The sequence below is a fragment of the Hemiscyllium ocellatum genome, chromosome 17 (genome assembly GCF_020745735.1).
Source record: "Hemiscyllium ocellatum isolate sHemOce1 chromosome 17, sHemOce1.pat.X.cur, whole genome shotgun sequence".
NCBI classification, from domain to species: Eukaryota; Metazoa; Chordata; class Chondrichthyes; order Orectolobiformes; family Hemiscylliidae; genus Hemiscyllium; species Hemiscyllium ocellatum.
The window spans coordinates 48154490-48175319 of NC_083417.1; the positions used below are offsets into that span (position 1 = coordinate 48154490).

The 20830-nt window shown below is 42.7% G+C and overlaps 1 long non-coding RNA gene across 1 annotated transcript in view; it reads left to right on the forward strand.

Moving 5' to 3' along the window:
- The first annotated feature begins 713 nt into the window (after nt 1-713).
- LOC132823731 (uncharacterized) overlaps nt 714-20830 on the forward strand; it is an 83243-nt gene continuing 63126 nt past the window's right edge. Inside the window, exon 1 of the long non-coding RNA XR_009645579.1 lies at nt 714-738. This is a non-coding gene — a long non-coding RNA (uncharacterized LOC132823731). The remainder of the gene's footprint in view (nt 739-20830) is intronic.

The following is a 20830-nucleotide window of genomic DNA, read 5'->3' on the forward strand; positions in this document are numbered from 1 at the left end:
CCAGTAACAAAGTCTATTTTTTTAAAATTCACCATAAATTAATCTGGGACATTTTTCCTTCTAGTATAACAAATAGTGTTGTGGCACATTGATGCAGGTAATTTTCTTCTATAGTATAGCTAGATGTTAAAATACTCTTTGACAGAAAAAGCAAATATTTTTGAAACTGTTTCAGTTGCTGCGTTTCAATATTTGCACGCTAGTAAGCTAATGCCCTTCTAGAAAATAAATACTCACATCAATCAATTCTGCATTGTGCCAATTGGAGGCTAAATTGTTTTTGCTGTCTCTTATAAATTCCTTCTACAGATTAAATGATGATGCATAAAACTAACTGAGCACGACTAAAACTGGTGAGTTTAATTTTGTTTGTATAGATTTTGGAGTTGGATAAGTACTGTATCAGTGTCCTCCCTAGAAATTTGGTGACATGAAGCTGGATACACTTTAAAGCATGGTCGTTTAATGTTAAAAGGCTTGGATAATACATGAGCAAAATTAAGAAAAATGGCACAAAGCTTTTAAGCATTTTCCCAAGACAAATTATATAATATTATTTCTGTATGTGCAAATAATACTCATCGAGTCTAAAGCCCATTAGACTAAAAACACATCAGAGCTGGTGAAATCTTTGCATAGTGAAACAATGAATTTTTCCTATTTTCACAGGATTTCACTGTCAAAAAAATGTCTATTGGTCCATGACTCTGAGCAGACAGAGGAGGGGGTTAATTGCTGGTATGAATACGCCTGCATGACTTTCGTTAACTAACATGGTCTTTGTTGTCTGTGTTCACAGTTATTGTTTTCATACTCAAGAAGGTTTCAGGGCTTCTGTGTGGTACAATGGGGTTGCATGCCTTAGAATTCTGGAACATTTCGCCTCAGATTGTCATGTTGAGGTTGTACAGGGTGTTGGTGAGGCCTCCTCTGGAGTAGTATTTGCAGCTTTGGTCACCCTACTATGGGAAAGGTATTAATAAATTGGAGAGGGTTCAGAAAATATTTACCAGGATGTGCCAGGAATGGAGGGTTGGAGTTATGAAAATAGGCTGAAGGGCTGAACCAAAGGGTCTGTTTCCATGCTGTATGACTCTACGACCAATAAAAACACAATGATATTACTTTTACCTGAGAGGAAAATGAAATATTGTTACTTTGTTGCAAGTGAAAAAATATTGGTGAAGATGATAAGCATATCTACTGCTGCTCTTGAGACCCAAATTGTTTTTGGTTTCTGGCAACAAAAATCTATCATTGAAATTGAATCAAATGAATGACCACAGGTCCCATATCCTAACTATTATTAAGATCACAAAATTCACATTTCAGTATTATCTGCCTAGGATCTTAACTTGCCCTGACCACACTGTTAGGCCTTTATTTGCGCAGTCTGACTGCCAACATTTTTCACACAAATCTACCAAGTTCAACTCAACAGAAATTTTAATTCATCAAATACTGTGCAACCTTCATTTTAGTACATCATTCCATCATAATGGTTTAACTACTGGCACTCCTGTTCCAAAATATTTTCAAATTTCTAGCCTCATTTACAAAGCCTTCCACGGCCTTGACTACTTTGTTTATGCCATTACCCCTTCTTAAACAAAACCAGAGAGCTTTGCAGAAACTCAGAAGGCTTGGTTGCATCCATAGACAGAAAAACAAGGCTGCATGTAGGTTTGCTCACGGAAGCTGGAAGCTGGAAATAGAATGCTGACAAAGGGTCACCGGACTCAAAATGTTGACTCTGCTTTTCTCTGTACAGTTGCTGGCTGAGCTTGAGATTCTCCAGCACTTTACGGTTTTATTTGTTTCAGATTTCTAACATCCACAGTTCTTTGTTTATATCTACGTTCCCACTAGTCCAACTATCTCCAACCTAATGCTCTTTTACCTTTCTTTACACCACTCTGCCTGAGGATGCATAGCTGTCAGTCAACAATCACCTAAATGGCAATTTTATTCCCAAAGTTTTCTGTCTTATTCCCTCATCTTCCTCAAAAAGCCTCTTTACAAATTCGGACTTTGATTATACCATCTCTTATCTATTATAACTCTCTTGCTCTTAAGACTGAAAAGAAATAACAAAAAGAATGGCAGAGCAAGTCAGAACTGGGAGTAAATGAAGACCCAGTTTTTAGACATTTGCAGAAGTACACATAGATTTTCACAATTGCTGTAACATGTCAATAACATTTAAAAAGAAATCAGTTAATAACTGAAAGGATGACAAGATTTCACACCTTGAGACTTTTGCTATAACAACAGAGTAAAGATCTTTGACTAAACATTTTACTTGTTGGCCAATTGTACTTTAAATCATAAAACAGAACATTTTCTTTCAAGCACAACTGAACACACTTCAGATATAATTTACACTGTCCTTTAAGTAGACATTCAATTCTCTTGTAACCAGTTTAAGGTGACACTTAGACCTTGAGGGCACAGTCTGGGAGAGGTGGGTACAAATGGTTTAAATCACCAATGCATGTGCTTCTAGAAGACATAGGCTCATTAGCTAAGTAACTCATCAATCTTGATCACCAGTATTCAAAGCAGCCAATCAGGCGATAGATCATCCCGATTGACAACTCAGCTAAATGTTTGCTCTTTTTCTGAATAGCTGCAATAATTAGCCTAGCAGGAGGTAGCCAGATTCCCCAGTCCCTCCGAAGTTACTGACTTTGAGCTGAATCTTATGTTTCTTTAGCTAAATGTGAGTTGTGTTGAGTTTTTTTTTGAGAGAAATTTTCTCCAAAGATGCCCCAGCAAGATTTCTCAGAGTATCTTACCAAAAACCTTATTAACAGCCTCATTAACTATCCCATCCTGCCTGTGAGTCCCTCATGACAGGTCCTAGTTCCATCATACTACATGCCATTCCCAAAACACCTTGCCACTCAGCAGATATCTGTCAGAAAAGCTGGCATCCTTTGCATCCATGCCATATTTGAAAGGCTGCTGTGCAACCAGACAAACATTGGCAAGCCACTGCTGCCATTCAACAGCAATGTAATGGTACAGCAATCACATTGCTGATGACACATATATGGCCTGACACATATATGTTCCTTACACATACAACCGCAGTCACTCATATTAGTCACTGTTTAACTATCAGGCTGCACACTTTACCTGTACTGAGCTACATCCCAACTCACGAGTAAAAAGTGAGGTCTGCAGATGCTAGAGATCAGAGCTGAAAATGTGTTGCTGGTTAAAGCACAGCAGGTCAGGCAGCATCCAAGGAACAGGAAATTCGACATTTCGGGCCAGAGCCCTTCATCAGGAATCATTCCTGATGAAGGGCTCTGGCCCGAAATGTCGAATTTCCTGTTCCTTGGATGCTGCCTGACCTGCTGCGCTTTAACCAGCAACACATTTTCAGCTCTACATCCCAGCTCAGCAAACCTCTCTACGTTGGTGCTACATTTTCCCCAGTGGCCACTGGAAACTTACATCTTGTCACTGTCCAGTAGAGGAACATCACAAACATCTAAATATTTGTACAATATCAAACATGAATCTTTATTGATAGCCAGAAAAAAAGGAACACAATGGAAATTAACAAAGGCTGCAGTTCATGTCCATAATGCAGACCAAATGCTGGCACGATAACCATGACAGTTCATGATGGTCTTTTGTACCAGCTAACATTTACTGGAACTAGGTGTCATCAGGCCCAGTCTTCCTTGTATCACCCAATGCAGCTGAGTTCTGACATACACAAGGAAACCTTTCTGCAGTTCAACACCCTCATCCTTCTTCTTTGACAATTGCTCTCTTTCCCTAAGCTTCTCAGAATCTGGGCAGCACAGTGGTTAGCACTGCTGCCTCATAGGGCCAGAGACCCGGGTTCAATTCCCCCTCAGGCAACTGTCTGTGTGGTGTTTGGACATTCTCCCCGTGTCTGCGTGGGTTTCCTCCGGGTGCTCCGGTTTCCTCCCACAGTCCAAAGATATGCAGGTTAGGTGAATTGGCCGTGCTAAATTGCCTGTAGTGTAGGTGAAGGGGTAAATGTAGAGGAATGGGTCTGGGTGGGCTGATCTTCGGAGGGTTGGTGTGGACTTGTTGGGCCGAAGGGCCTGTTTCCACACTGTAAGTAATCTAATATATCACATTACTTTGTTGTCTGCTCCAATTGTACAGACCAGAGCAAGCTAAGCTGGTGCAGCACACTCCATCCAAATGCTCCTGGAGGTCAGCCCTCCGCCACTCGAAGCTGTGAAACTGTATCTTCAGCAGCCCTTTTGCTTGCTCCTGGTCACAGTGGGTGAACCAACTTGGTGTCAGGACGGATGACAGGGACTGCCTGCTGCATTCTGAATCTCTTCTGACATCAGTCATTCAACTTTTCACTGAAGGCAATTGAATTCTTTGTTATACTCGCATGGCATACAATATGGGAATTGATCACCATCTCCCATAGCTCTTTTTAAGTTAATGTCACTAACTTGTGCATCACTAAGACAACAATGTTAGTTTAACTAATGGCATGGAGTAATCCATCTTTGACCAACATTTGACACGGCAGCATATTCACTCTGTATGGCGCATGTGTGAAGAAATGTTTGCAAACGAAATGTGGCTGGAGTTTGCAAATGGATGCTTCATGGATTGCACCTCCAATGCCCTAACATCCAACAGACATGGATCTTGTACTTTCACCCATCAAATTGTCACGAACTCCATCCAGCCTGAGTACTGCCCTAGCCACTTTCCAGTTGCATTCTGCATCCAGAAAACAGCAAATGATAACAGGAAACACAACTCATGCTGGACACTGTCAGCACTGGGTTCTGCCTGTTAGCCAGGCACCACCAACTCCACTAATACACAGAGCCTCCTTGTCCCTACCACGTTGCACTACCCAGACAACCCATTTCGTCCCCAACTTGTTGACACAACACATTGAACTTCACATCCAATATCCCTGCTTTCTGAGCTCTGACTTTACACCTTAATGCTCCCCATATGAAGGTCATGGTTGTAGTCACTGCCAATAAACCCCTTCCCATGGCCAATAATGCTCTCCGATGCTGCTTCTTAATGATTTTCACCCTCCTTGACTATTGAAGGATTTCCAGACATATTTACCTTGTCATGCTTGACAGTAGGTATCTGCCTTGGGTGATGGGGACATCTTGCTATATGGCACTGTGAGGTGTTAATCTAACATCTATGGCGTGTTCCACCTACCTGCACAGTAACCAAATGGTCATGTTGTAAAGTGGGTGGGAGCTGATCCTGAGTCCATTTAAAGGGGGGGTGCTGTCAGTCAGTTATCAACAGATAAAAGCACGGTCTGTACAATCCATGGGCTTGGCCAAGGTCAGTAATCATCTTGTAATGCACACCATCAGGGATCTGTCTGACTACAGTCTAGGACAGTGGGCAATGGTCAGCCTTGCAGGGCCAGTTGCAGCAGTCAGGAAATCGCAAATTGTCAGTCAGATAGAGGTCAGGATCTGGTCAGTTGTGTGAAGGCTAAAGATTCCAGCAAACTTAAAAAAAACCCATAACATTGTGCAAAGACAAGTGGCAGGGTCAAACACTGGACAGAATTTAAGAAAAAAAAGTAAGGAGATAGGATAGTGAAGAAGGCGTTTGGTATGCTTCTTTTTTATTGGTCAGAATATTGAGTACAGGAGTTGGGAGGTCATGTTGCAGCTGTACAGGACATTAGTTAGGCCACTGTTGGAATATTGTGTGCAATTCTGGTCTCCCTCCTATCAGAAGGACGTTGTGAAACTTGAAAAGGTTCAGAAAAGATTTACAAGGATGTTGCCCGGGTTGGCGGATTTGAGCTATAGGGAGAGGCTGAACAGGCTGGGGCTGTTTTCCCTGGAGCATTGGAGGCTGAGGGGTGACCTTGTAGAGGTCTATAAAATCATGAGGGGCATGGATAGGATAAACAGACAAAGTCTTTTCCCTGGGTGAGGAAGTCCAGAACTAGAGGGCATAGCTTCAGGGTGAGAAGGGAAAGATATAAAAGGGATCTAAGGGGCAACTTTTTCATGCAGAGGATGGTGTGTATGGAATGAGCTGCCAGAGGAAGTGATGGAGGCTGGTACAATTGCAGCATTTAAAAGGCATCTGGCTGGGTATATGAATAGGAAGGGTTCAGAGGGACATGGGCCTGGTGCTGGCAAATGGGACTAGATTGAGTTGGGATATCTGGTTAGCATGGATAAGTTGGATCGAAGGATTTGTTTCCCTGCTGTACATCTCTATGACTCTATGACCAAAAGATTAATAAGGAGGGAAATACGACAGAAAGCTTGCCAGGAATATACAAATCTAATAGTAAGAATTTCTATTAGTATTTAAGGAGTAGAGTTAACAAAATAACTGTTGTTCACATTGAAACTGAGTCTGGAGATTTAATAATGGAACATTAAGTGTGGATGAATTGAGCAGACATTTTGCATAGATATAAAATAACATTCCAGAAACAACAATACATCACAAAATAGAAAGGAAGTGGAACTCAGGAAAATCATAACCACCAGAGACGTTCTAGTGAGTAAATTATTGGAGCTGCAGGCTGACAAGTGCCTGGGCCTGATGGGCTTCGTCCAAGGGTCTTAAAATAAGTAGCTAGCAAGTTGGTACATTGGCTTTAATTTAGATTAGATTACCTACAGTGTGGAAACAGGCCCTTCAGCCGAACAAGTCCACACCGACTCGCCGAAGCGCAACCCACCCTCCTACATTCACCCCTGTCTAATGCACCTAACACTACAGGCAATTTAGCATGGCCAATTCACCTAACCTGCACATCTTTGGATCATGGGAGGAAACCAGAGCATCCGGAGAAAACACAGGGAGAATGTGCAAACTCCACACAGACAGTTTCCGCAGGCGGGAATTGAACCCAGGTCTCTGGCGCAGTGAGGCAGCAGTGCTAACCACAGAGCCACCGTGCCGCCCCAATTTCTGAAACACTCTAGGTTTGGGGAATAGCAAATACAGCTTCTTGATTCAAAAAAAAAGGAGAGAAACTGAAAACAGAAATATAGGTCAGTTAGCTTATCATTTGTAATTGGGAAAATGTAGCATATCATTATTAAAGAAGTTATAGCAAGGTACTCGGACATGTTTAAGGCAGCATCAATATAGCTTTGTGAATGTGAAATCATGCTTAACCATGAGGAAGTAACATGTTGTAGATAAAGGACAACTGTAGATGTACTTAGATTTCCAAGACGGTATTTGATAAAGTGCCACATCAAAGGATATTAAAGAAAACAAAAGCTCATGGTATAGAGAGTGTCATTTAACATAGAAAGAAGATTGGCTGGTTAACTATGAAGCAGAGTGTAGGTATAAATACGTCTTTTTCTGCATGGCAAGATGCACAAATATTGTGCCACAGAGATTGGTGATGGACCTCAATTGTCTCCAATTTACATGACTGACTTGAATGAAGGGACAGAAGGTATGGTTGCAAAATTCGCTGATGATCTAAAGGCAGGGAGGAAAATAACCTGTGGTAAGAAACGTCAGGAGGCTACAAAAAGATATTGGTAGACGAAGTGAGGGGGTAAAGATGTGGCAAATGAAGTATAATGTTGGAAAATGTGAAGTAGTCCATTTTGGAAAGATTAATAAAAAGAAACATGTTATCTAAATGGAGATTCCAGTGCTCTGAGATACAGAGCAGCTTTCCCCCAAACCACATGACTGTCTACTCCAATGCCCCAAGCATTCCAGTTCAGGCCCTCACAGGCTCATGGAGCCATAACAAAATGAGAGGGAATGCTGATGCAGAGAGATCTAGGCATCCTAATGCATGCATCACAACAGACTAACTTGCATATATAACAAGTAATCAGGAAATCTAATGAAATATTATCATTTACTGTGAGGAAAGTTGAAGAAAAAAGTAGAGAGGTTATCCTTTAGTTATACAGGGCACTTGTGAGGCCACTTCTAGAGAGCTGTGTACAGTATTGGCCATGTTATTTGAAGAAGGAAATGTTGGAATAATATATTGGAAACAGTCCATAGAAGGTTTACCAGATTAACTGGAATGGGCATGGAATGAGGAAAGATTGGACAAGTCTGGGCTTAAATCTGCTGGAGTTCAGAAGAATAATAGGTGACTTGATTAAAACATATAAGATCCAAAGGGGTATTGACAGGGAAGCTGTGTAGAGGATCTTTTCTGTTACGTGGGAATCGAGAACTAGGAATCACAGTTATAAACTAAGTGATCATCCATTTAAATCCAAAATGTGACTAAATCATTTTTCTTACAGAGGGTTGTGAGTCTTGAAAGTCCCTTGGTGAATTGATGGTGAAACACAGTCATTGATAATTTTTTTACGTGGAGGTGGATAGATTCTTTGTAAACAAATAGGTGAAAAATTATAAAGGGATAGACTGGAATGTGGATTTGTCATTACAATCAAGTCATCCACAATCATATTAAATGCTAGAGCAGGGTCAAAAGGGTATCTTGTCCATATGCTCATATTTAATACAGTCTGTCTTAGTCATCGTTACGTTAACTCATTCTCCCATTTTCAAATAAAGTACTGATCTTTTAATACTCATCCTGAATCTGTAGCCTTCCATAAACATCATACCTCTTTGTCATTACATGACCATGGCAATAATAATCCCCAGATTAAGTCAGTCATCAACATGCTCTTTCTTGCAAATCTCTGATTCCCATGAATAATAGAACTGACAAAAGCACATTCTCCTTTAACGCAAGTTCTAAAGTAAACATAAGCCATCCTACTCTTTCCTGATCTCAAACTTCTTGGTGTTTAAACATGTTTTTCAATTTTTGTGTGTCTGGTAAGGTGCAAGCTGAAGAGCAATATTGAAGGAGATATAATTGGCTGCTCTATGTTGTTAAAGGGAGACAGGACAAAGGTGGTCCTCCTCTCATGTCAACGTGGGAGGGAGTTGATTTAGTTTAACATTTGAAGCTTTCCTTGGGTAGCCCAGGGTCACTTCAAATGATCCCTGTGGCCATTCTAGCTATTTCATTGTTATTCTAGCTAGATTACTTACAGTGTGGAAACAGGCCCTTCGGCCCAACAAGTCTACACCGACCCGCCGAAGCACAACCCACCCAGACCCCTACATTTACCCCTTACCTAACACTACGGGCAATTTAGCATGGCCAATTCACCTGACCCGCACATGGGGAGAACGTGCAAACTCCACACAGTCAGTCGCCTGAGTCGAGAATTGAACCCAGGTCTCAGGCGCTGTGAGACAGCAGTGCTAACCACTGTGCCACCGTGCCGCCCACTAGTTTGCAGGATGGCTAGTCCAATGAAAACTATCAGCTTATGAAAACCCATAAGATGCTGTCCATATAATCTATTGCGATAAAACATCTGTCTCTGTTCCATAGAGAGATACTTTACAATTATGATGGTTATAAGATCGATATGTTTTAAAACTGTGGGCAGAATTTTCTCAAATTGTGAACAATGCCGGTCATGGTCAGAAAGTTGGGAAAATTGCATGAGAAAGCTGGTACTTCTCGATGTCAAGGATAAAAAGCCTCAAGTGTTGAATGGTGAGACAAGATTCTTATTAGTAAGCAATGATGGCTTGTTTGCATGCATTAGAATGTATTAACCTCATCACACAAATGTGAAGCTTCCCATTTTCACACAATAGATAGAAACTAAATGTCAAGAATTCCCAACATGAAAGTCAGAGTGGGTATCTGCAAATTCAGCTTGCTGCTTGCTCGTCTGGACCTCCATCTTGGTCACCAGACACCAACATCTCTGGGAATACCCTAGGGACAGTGAGCACACTTATGCCCTTGTATCTACGGACTTTGGCATTCGACATATGCCAGTCCCACTCCACCATCACAAGACATCTCCAGTCTACACCTAATACAGTTCTGTGCTTTAATGTTGCAGTTTGGAGCACATCAGCAACTTTCATTGGAATGCTGGTGCTAAAGCACTTTCTGCATTGGGACAGGCACAAAACACATGGATTGGACAGGAAGCCAGGGATTCTGGCTTGTTATCAGCACACACTCAATTTGTGCTGGCTTGATGCTCAGAGCCTCCATGCCTTGCCTTGCTTTTTTTTTGCTTTGCCCCCTCAGCTAAAGCTTAAGGGCTCAAGGTTCTTCTGTCTTGACTTGCCTCTTAGTGCAGACACAAAGCCAGGCAGCTGGTCATGGCTGTCTGCGGTGATCAGTCAAAAGGGTAGCCCTATTGCCATGTGGCATAGTACTACATCAATATCACATCTGCACCATATGTAGCAAACACACACAGCATGGTCATCAACTGGGCATAGGGTCTAAGGGGCCCAGTCACATCAAGGCAGGCTGTTGTCAGAGATTCTAAGCAGATTAAGTCATTGGCAGCCTCCAATATCAGTCCAGGAGTTGGGCACAGTCAGTTTGCAGTTTGGGCAGTCACATCTAGAGGGGAAGGGGGTGCAGTGATGGGGACAATGCTGGAGTTGGGGGGGAGGGTTGTTCTTCTGAAGTCCGGGAAATTGGCCACTTTCAGTCGGAGAGCTACACTGAGATTGGTCTGGGATCTGTACACTCATTCTTTGAGGCTGTCCATCTGAGAGGGTCAAAGAGTTGGGCTATGGTCAGTCCTGGGGATCCATCCACTGAAAGTCAAGAGGATGTTATCAGGGGATACTGATGTGGGACAGGATTGGAGGAACTCAATTGTAGTAATGTGAGGGAGCATGCTGGGATGCTGAGGGAATAACAGTTATGAAGTGGGCAACTCAATATATATAAGGAGGGGAGGCAATATGACATTGAAACGAAAAGGGCAATGAGAAAAGGGGAATTACTGACAATCAATAACATGCTAGCTTTGGGGGGAAGCACGGAGAGGGGCACAGTGGACTACTGTATCTCATGTGTGGACTCAATATTTTGGGGATGAGACCAAAGTAGAGAAGTGATGATTTAGACAGTTTGGGAGGGAACATGAGAAGTTCAAAGAGTTGATTACCAAGAAGGGAATGTGTACATTTGAAAATTCACTAAGGCAAAGAGAATGACTCTGAGATCCTCACCTCTGTTTCCTTTCATTGTGCTGTAAATCACAAGTGTGCAATAGAGCTGAAAATGGCTACAATCCCATCTCGAGTGGGTGGGGTTAGTGTTTCATTCTGTGAGCCACAAGACCATAAAAAATAGGAACAGGAGATCATTCAGCCCCTCAAGCCTGCTCTGCCATTCAATAGAATCATGGCTGATCCAACATTTCTGACAAGCCGGTCCTCCTGAACCCAATTAACATAAAATAACTAGCATGGCACCAGTATCTGAGCTGGAGAAGAGCACAGGAGGCAACCTTACTGGAATACTTTCTGAGGGATCTGTGCTGACTTCCTCTGCAGTGGAGAACTGGATGCCTGATTCCATTGCTTTCTGCAGGAAACAAAACAGAGTTCGATGTTCGGGTATGCTAAGGGTACATTCTCAGAGGTGGTAATGGGAGAGCAGCACAGCAATGTACAATGCTTCTTACTTGGTTGCCAGGACCTGGAGGTTTTGGCATCCCCACAGGAACAGTGCCAGTCTGAGTGTGTCATTGCCAGATCCTCTCTTTGTAGGGGGTGGGGAACAGAAAGTTGCACACCCTGCCACCCATCTTGGGTCTCTCAATCCTATTATAGGCTGTTTTCTCCTGCAGAGATACAAAGGGAGGAATTCAGTGAGACCAAAAAGCATGGTACAGCTGGTCATGCCTGTGCAGATGGAGGAGAGGTGGTGAGGTTTCCCTAGTCAATAGGTGGCTTAGAGGCCATGAACTGTTTGTCATCTGCGGTGGGTCAGATAACGTCCCACCCACCATTTTTGAATGACTCTAGAATCATTCCAAGAAAATTCAAGCCTCAGAGTTTACCTATTATAAATGCAGAGACTGTTGCCATAGTCACCACTGTCAACAGTGAACACCTTATTCCATTGAACAGTGACAGCACCTATATGCCCCAGACCTGTTGTCAAGCAGACTTATGAACACATGAATCACTTTATTTTAACCTACTCAAAGACATGCTGTTGAATTATACTGAAAACTGGCTAATTGTCATTTTTGACAAATTTCATGGAGGGTTTCATTCTATGAGGCCTAATGAGTTTTCTCATGCTCTGATCCCAAGCTCACCTCATTGATTATGTCCATGTCCCTATAAAGTCCACTCACTGTAGGCAGAGGTTACTCAACACTGCTGGGATATTCCAGGATTCCTGTTGCCAGCATCAACTTTAAAAAGCTATTGGGCACTGGGTCAGATACAGGGGGTCAGGAGCTGCTCCGTACATTTAACTAGCCCCAGACATGGCAGGTACAGAGAATTGGCACCAGGCTCTGTAGACAGGAACCTGCATATCCTCGTGAATGGGGTGATGCAGTGGAAGATGTTGCACTCTGTACCTGCCATGTCTGGGGCTAGTTAAATGTACAGGGCAGCTCCTGACTCCCTGTATCTGACCCAGTGCCCAATAGCTTTTTAAAGTTGATGCTGGCAACAGGAATCCTGGAATATCCCAGCAGTGTTGAGTAACCTCTGCCTACAGTGAGTGGACTTTATAGGGACATGGACATAATCAATGAGGTGAGCTTGGGATCAGAGCATGAGAAACCACATTAGGCCTCAGAGAGTGAAACCCTCCATGAAATTTGTCAAAAATGACAATTAGCCAGTTTTCGGTATAATTCAACAGCATGTCTTTGAGTAGTTTAAAATAAAGTGATTCATGTGTTCACAATTTTGCTTGACAACAGGTCTGGGGCACTTAAAGGAGTTCTAGGTGGTGTCACTGTGCAATGGAGTAAGGTGTTCACAGTTGACAGTGGTGACTATGCAACAGTCTCTGCACTTACAATAGGTAAACTCTGAGGCTTGAATTTTTTTGGAATGATTCTGGAGTCATTCAAAAACGGTGGGTGGGACCTAATTTCAGGACTCAAAGCTACTTCTCGGCAAAATGGGGAAATGTGAATCCATTGGAAGCTGAGAGCAATTGTGTTCTGTTTGTTATAAGGACTGTAATTTTGTGGAAATTGCAATGTGTGGTAAGTATAAACAGGAACATTCCATTCTGTACTTTAAAGCAGAGGTTGCTGACAAAGTGGAAAGAGAGTTTAGTTATTGGTACCTTTTTAACTAATTTACTACAAGTTGAAGTTCTAAAACAAACTCTCAAAATCATTTTTTCAGTTATTAACTGGAAGTTTGAATTTCACTTTAAACATTATTGGTCTTCACAGAGATTGCAACACTGATCCTCGCAGGTGCAGGATGGAAGATTACCTGTGCAGTTTCTAGGAATGTGTAACATACACAATGAAAATTAAATGACTCTAAGATATTCCTGCATCACACCCCACTGTCACACTGCGTAACTTTATAGGTCCTTACTATAACTCACTAACCAAGAATATGCTCAAGCACAAAGGCCTAACAACACAAAGGAAACATATGTAATCTGTTTAACTGCAAATGATGAAATTGATTATGTGAAAAACATATTTGCTGTGTAATCTACCATTTCTGGGCCCAGACCAAACCGAGGTGACAACGTGTGAAGAAGTTCCATAACTAGTTATCCCACTGCTTCTTTTGAGTACTAAAGCAAGTGAGAAAGGGGTATTCTAGCTTTCAGTGAGCATTTCCTAGAATAGGAACAGTTCATTACATCTTTCAGAAGGGCCAGATATCCCAGAAACTAATATTATGCTGTTGGACCATGCTAATGGAATGAAACTGCTCACCTTCTGATTCTGCATGAGTCCTTTGAGTGGAACATCTGGCTAGGATTCTCCCAAGAGAAATCCTGGGCTCTCAGGAAAGCAAATAGTCTTCTCACTCTTCCCCGTGGGGATTAACAGAAGCTTATGCGTATGGCAGGAAAATAAACATTTACAAGGGCAAGAGCACCGATGCTATTAGATTGCCTCCACTGGAATTTTAACACTATGTTTTCATACTGGTCATAATGTTTTCCTCTTGGGATGTGTTTCAATCTTACACCATTAAAGGTGCTACACAAATGTAAGCTGTTGATATAGCTGAGTCACTCTATTGCAATTCTCACAAAGGTCTCACTATTTTTAAACTGCTTTACTAACAGAGAAATAATGTATGCTTAAAGAGGCACCCAAACCATGAATAAACATTAAAATCGGAACAGACATTTTAAAAAATATTATGATTAAATGACATTTTATCTTAAAGATCCATCCCTGTTCGTTCAATTAGAAGATTTCCCAGTGGCGCAGAATTAGTTGCGGAGGTCAACTTCAATATGGTACAGTTGATGTGGCTACACTGCCGATCTACACACTTTGCCCCTTAGTTTTGCATCTGTGATTGGCAGGGGTCAAGGGGCAAAGTGCATAGGTCAGCAGCTTGAATACATAAACCTAGAATTGACCTCTGTGAAAACTAACCATCCTTATGACAGCTGGAGTTAGGAAAGCCTTCCTTATAGACAGGTGAGTATTCCTAGTTCCAAACTATATTCAGGAGAGAAGTATAATATTGTGGTGTATTATCTAACTAAAGTTCCATACAATGTAGTTGACTTTATCTGTGGAATTTAGTTACAAGCGTTTTGAAGGTTTTGCGTAATTGCTATGATTTGTGATACTTGTTATAAATTGTTAAAATACTGTAGGCGTTAAGATGTCACAATAAGCATTTCAACAAGGTACAAGAAGAATATCTCAAATTACTGTCTGCCATAACATCAATTACTTGGGAAAAAAATTCATAATAAACAGAATTAATTTCAATGTTATATATTTGTTCACTTATCTGTATGTCTCATGCAGAGCTTCTAGCATCAAATTGTGCCTGTGTGAGGCACATTGTTACATCAACTGAATAGCTCAGCTAGAATGTTAATAAATGATAATTCAAATATTAATTATAATTAATTCAAATGCAAATATTCCAGAAAGGAGAAGCTGAAGCAAGTGAACTAATTTGTTCAAAATATTTATTGTGCATTTTATTTTTGTCTGATATCGTTTCCTATCCGTAACTATGAAGGGTTTAAAGTAAGTGGGCAAAAGAATAAAATCATGAGATTCTTTTCCCCAGTTTCTATCATGTATAACAAGGAAGCATGAACTCATTACAGATTAGTTGTTGGATTACTTCCGCTGGCTGCTGTACAGATTTGTGGAACTTTCCTATATTTGGCCAAAGTTTCAATAGTCTACAGATAGGGATGGGTTGGTACTGAGGTACTAGTTTTAAATTTCAAAGCTTATGCTGCAACAAATTGTTTCCAGACATGGGGTGACCGAGTATGGCTTCATCTGGGAACTGAACGTACCTGGAAAATGAAGAAAAATCTTGCATTGTAGGACATACAGGACATTGGTTAGGCCACTTCTGGAATACTACATTCGATTCTGGTATCCCCTCTAAAGGAAAGACGTTGTTAAACTTGAAAGGGTGCAGAAAAAATTTACAAGAATGTTGCCAGGGTTGGAGGGAGAGGCTGAAAAAGTTGGTGCTATTTTCCCTGGAGTGTTGGAGGCTGAGGCCTGACCTTATAGAGGTTTATAAAATCATAAAGGGCATGGATAAGATGAATAGCCAACGTCTTTTTAACTGACCAGGGGAATCCAAAACTAGAAGGCATAGGTTTAAAAGTAAGAGGTGAACAGTGCGTGTATGAAATGAGCTGCTAGAGGAAGTGGTGGAGACTGGTACAAATACGACATTTAAGAGGCATCTGGATGGTATATGAATAGGAAGGGCTTAAAGGGCTGTAGGACAAATGCTGGAAAATGTGGCTAATTTAAGTGGTAGCTTGGCACACCGAACTTTACACCGCTGAAGCTCGATGCCAACTCGCGGACACCTCCTCCTACTGCCCCCTTGACCATGACCCCACCTCCCACCACCAAACCATCATTCCCAGACCATCCATAACCTCATCACCTCAGGAGATCTCCCATCCACCGTCTCCAACCTCAGTCCCACAACCCCGCACCGCCCGTTTCTACCTCCTGCCCAAAATCCACAAACCCGACTGCCCCAGCCGACCCATTGTCTCAGCCTGTTCCTGCTCCACTGAACTCATCTCTGCATACCTTGACACTGTCCTGTCCCCCTTAATCCAAGAACACCCCACTGATGTCCGGGACACCACCCACGCCCTCCACCTTCTCCATGATTTTTGCTTCTCCGGCCCCCAATGCCTATACATCTAGTCCCTATACACTTCCATCCCCCATCATGAAGGCCTCCAAGCCCTCCCCTTCTTTCTCTCCCGTCGACCCAACCAGTACCCTTCCACTGACACCCTCCTTCGACTGACTGAACTGGTCCTCACTCTTACCAACTTCACCTTCCAATCCTCCCACTTCCTCCAAACCAAAGGAGTAGCCATGGGTACCCGCATGGGCCCCAGCTATGCCTGCCTCTTCGTCGGATATATGGAACAGTCCATCTTCCGCAGCTACACAGGCACCATCCCCCACTTTTTCCTCCGCTACATCGATGATTGTATTGGCACTACCTCGTGCTCCCACTGAGGAGGTTGAACAGTTCATCCACTTTACTAACACCTCCCACCCCGACCTCAAATTTACCTGGACCATCTCAAGACTCATCCCTCCCCTTCCTAGACCTCTCCATTTCTATCTCGGGCGACCGACTCAACACAGACATTTACTACAAATCCACCGAATCCCACAGCTACCTAGATTACACCTCCTCCCACCCTGCCTCCTGTAAAAATGCCACCCATATTTCTAATTCCTTCGCCTCTGCCGCATCTGCTCCCAGGAGGACCAATTCCACTACTGAAATACCCAAATGGCCTCCTTCTTCAAAGACCACAATTTCCCCTCCGACCTGGTCGACGATGCTCTCCATCACATCTCCTCCACTTCCCACACCTCTGCCCTTGAATCCCGCCCCGCCAATCGTCACCAGGACAGAACCCCACTGGTCCTCACCTTCCACCCCACCAACCTCCACATACATCGTATCATCCCCCGTCATTTCCGCCACCTCCAAACAGACCCTACCACCAGGGATATATTTCCCTCCCCACCCCTATCAGCATTCCGGAGAGACCACTCCCTCTGCGATTCCCTCGTCAGGTCCACAACCTCACCAACCCAACCTCCACTCCAGGCACCTTCCCCGGCAACCGCAAGAAGTGCAAAACTTGTGCCCACACCTCACTCCTCACCTCCCTCCAAGGCCCCAATGGATTCATCCATATCTGTCGCAAATTCACCTGCACCTCCACACACATCATTTACTGCATCCGCTGCACCCGATGTGGTCTCCTCTACATTGGGGAGACAGGTCGCCTATTTGCGGAACATTTCAGAGAACACCTCTGGGACACCCTCACCAACCAATCCAACCACCCCGTGGCTGAACATGTTAACTCCCCCTCCCACTCTGCCAAGGACATGCAGGTCCTTGGCCTCCTCCATTGCCCGACCCTGACCACACGACACCTGGAGGAAGAGCGTCTCATCTTCCGCCTAGGAACCCTCCAACCACATGGGATGAATGTAGATTTCCTCAGCTTCCTCATTTCCCCTCCCCCCACCTTATCTCAGTCCCAACCCCCAGATTCAGCACTGCCCTCTTGACCTGCAATCTTCTTCCCAACCTCTCCGCCCTTACCCCCTCTTCGGCCTATCACCTTCACCCACACCTCCTTCCACCTATCGTATTCCCAGCACCCATCCCCAAAATTCTCTCCCCCCTACCTTTTATCTCAGCCCGCTTGGCACACTAGCCTCATTCCTGAAGAAGGGCTTATGCCCGAAATGCTGATTCTCCTGCTCCTCAAATGCTGCCTGGCCTGCTGTGTTTTTCCAGCACCACATTTTTCAACTCTGGTCTCCAGCATCTGCAGTCCTCACTTTCTCCTAATTTAAGTTAGGATATCTGGTCAGCATGGATGAATTGGACTAAAGAATCTGTTTCTATGCTGTGTACAATGCTATGAATGTATGATGTGTTATCAAAAGAGGACAGAGTGGGAGAATGATTCTTTACTGTTAAGGGTCTTCTTTTCCTCAACTTCAACAAGGCCCAGTGATTCAAATATCTATACTTCAGGGGTTACCATGACTGAAAGTTACCAATTGCTCTAGCCACAACTCAAAGTAGAGCAAGAGACATTTTCTGTGCCTGTCAAGGTGACTGCCTGTTGATAGTTGCATGTACTACTTCTCCAGACTGCTACTGGGGAAAAAAAAATCATCTTGACCTTTGCCAAGCTGACGCTTAATTTCCTTATCCCTTTCCCTAATTTCTACATTCGTGCTCACTTTGTGGTACTAAGTGCACCTCAAAAAATAGGCACTGGCCACCTAAATAAAGAACCTGGGGTAATAAGTCAGTGGTAAGTATTATTTTGCAATGCTAAACTCATACCCTGTTCAAGCTGAAAATCAAGGCAATCAAAACAAACATTAGGGCTGTAGTGTTATGATGATGTACCATAAGTGCAAAGTACACATGGTCATATTGAACTTTAAATTGCAACGTATGTACAGCCATTTTATGAAAGTAAATTTCTGTTTGTAAAGCAATTGGATGGAGAGATATCTTTGAATGTTACACCTAAAAAGTGCCAAGGGAATAGAAGCCCTTCGAAAGGCAGAAAGGAAGGTCAAAACAGACTGGACTGTGACCTCCTGTAGCGATGGAGATATTTAGGGACTAGATACCACTCCTTATAGCATAAACTCAATAAAATCTAATTAAATTGGCTCTTTTAAAAACATAAATTAATTTGTTCTGGGAGAAAGGCATCCACAAATGAAGGGACCTTTTTCAAATTTACCTTGTAAACATGATATAGAGGTGCCCGGGTCAGAAGTGACTTCACCTATGGAAGAAGCAGCACTCTGAAAGCTTGTGAATTCTGTTGAACTATAACTTGGTGTTGTGTGACTTCTGACTTTGTTATAAATAATTGAGGGAGTGGGTGAATAAAGAAGGGGAGCCAGTTCAGCCTTCACCCAAGGGCTTTGACAATTTAAATTAGGATAGAATTAATTTTATTGCCATGTGGACTCAAGTCCAAGAGTACAGGAGTACAGCCAAGAGTGTACAAATTCACCATCCTCATGCTATCTTAGGTATAAGGTACCTAGGTACAAAATCTTAGGTACAAAGTGAGAAAAAAAAGTTAAAACTTAAGCATTACAGTCCTTCTTAGTATCAAGTAGAAAAATAAAGAGTTCCAGTTATGCTTTAGCCATGTTACTGCAGACGTTCCATGTTGGGCTTCCCTATAAGGCCTCGCTCTCTTCTATGCTGAGCTCAATCTCTCCCCTGCATAGACTGGTGTCCCCTGCATTGGGCATGTAGTACTTTGTGATGCCTTCTTGCTGCTGACCACTACAGTCCAGCCCAACCCAGCTGGCACTTCGCCACTGACCACCATCCAGGCTCCTTGCTACAGATCACCAGAATCCCAATCTGATACAACACTGAATCTCCAAGTCGCTTCCTCACTTCGGATCTCAAAGAAGCTGTAGTGGCATCACACCAGCCACCTCCTGCCAAAGACCTGCTCTGGGCCCTCAGCTGCTTGCCATCGCTGCTGCCTCCATGCCTGAACTTCCACCAGAAATTATGGTGAACAGAAACAAACTAGTAAATTTTAAAAAAAGGAAAAAAAAGTGAGAAAAGAGAAAGGAAAGGCGCCTGGGCCGATGAGTTCTGGCTCAGGAATCCTACTCCCTCGCCATCTTGATATATCTCACCCAGAACCACAATAAATTAGGAAGCCTCACTCAAGGATGACTTATAACAACAGTAACATTTGCATAGGAACAGGAGTAGGCCATTCAGCCTATCATGCCTCTTCTGCCATTCAATACGATCATGTTAAATTATTCACAATATCTCCATATCTCTTCATGTCATTGTTATTTAGAAAACAATAGTCTCTACTTTAAACATATTCAATGACTAAGTTTCAACAGCTCTCTGAAGTAGATCATTCCAGAAAAAAAACTATGAATTATCTCTGTCCTCAATTGTTTTCAGCTCATTGTCCCGTTCTAGACTCCCTAACCAGCGGACACAATTCACCACTGAGTGAAAAATTGGCGAAAAAGTGTCAGTACATAAATACATGATTGGCACATGCCCATGCAGTTTGTGCAGGTCATGTGACATATGAAAAAGGCACAGGTATTGAGTTGTGGTGAATAGGGTGCTATGGCAGTGCTTATATCAAAACAGGTGAGAGCTTTGTTTTTTTTATTGGGTCCAGTGATATTGAACTCTCATGCCATTTCTTTGGCTTTTAGCAGAACATGAGTCCAGTAGTAAGTCCATGCATAACATTGTGGGAAACAAATGAAACCAGCATCACTTATAGGTATCATTGGAAGCAAGTCTTAAGTCTTTTATTGACAGTTGTTTGGCTTCAGGATGACTTCATTGATTTCTCTTTTTCTTATTGATAATGCTTCATTCCTTTAGTAATGCTCTCCAAGCCCAAAGCTCTGATTTCAGCCCTCCTGCCTTAACTGATTGCTGCAGGTCTGGGCTCTGCAGCTGGCCTGTTGAATTTGACACTGCCATAAAATGGCAGGTTACCCATCAGTGCTTACAAATTCTTGACTCATCCAATGCATTCTGAAGACCAAACACAAAGCAAGCATTTTTGTTAGATTATCATCCTGTTAGCTCAAGGGAATTGTCAGCTTTATCGGTCTCCATAGTTTTAAGCATGGCGCAGTCTAAGCATATACAAAATGAACAAGGCACAGTAGGTTTGTGCTTAAGCATCTGTTAAGCACTTGCCCATTAGTTCATAGCAGAATAAAGA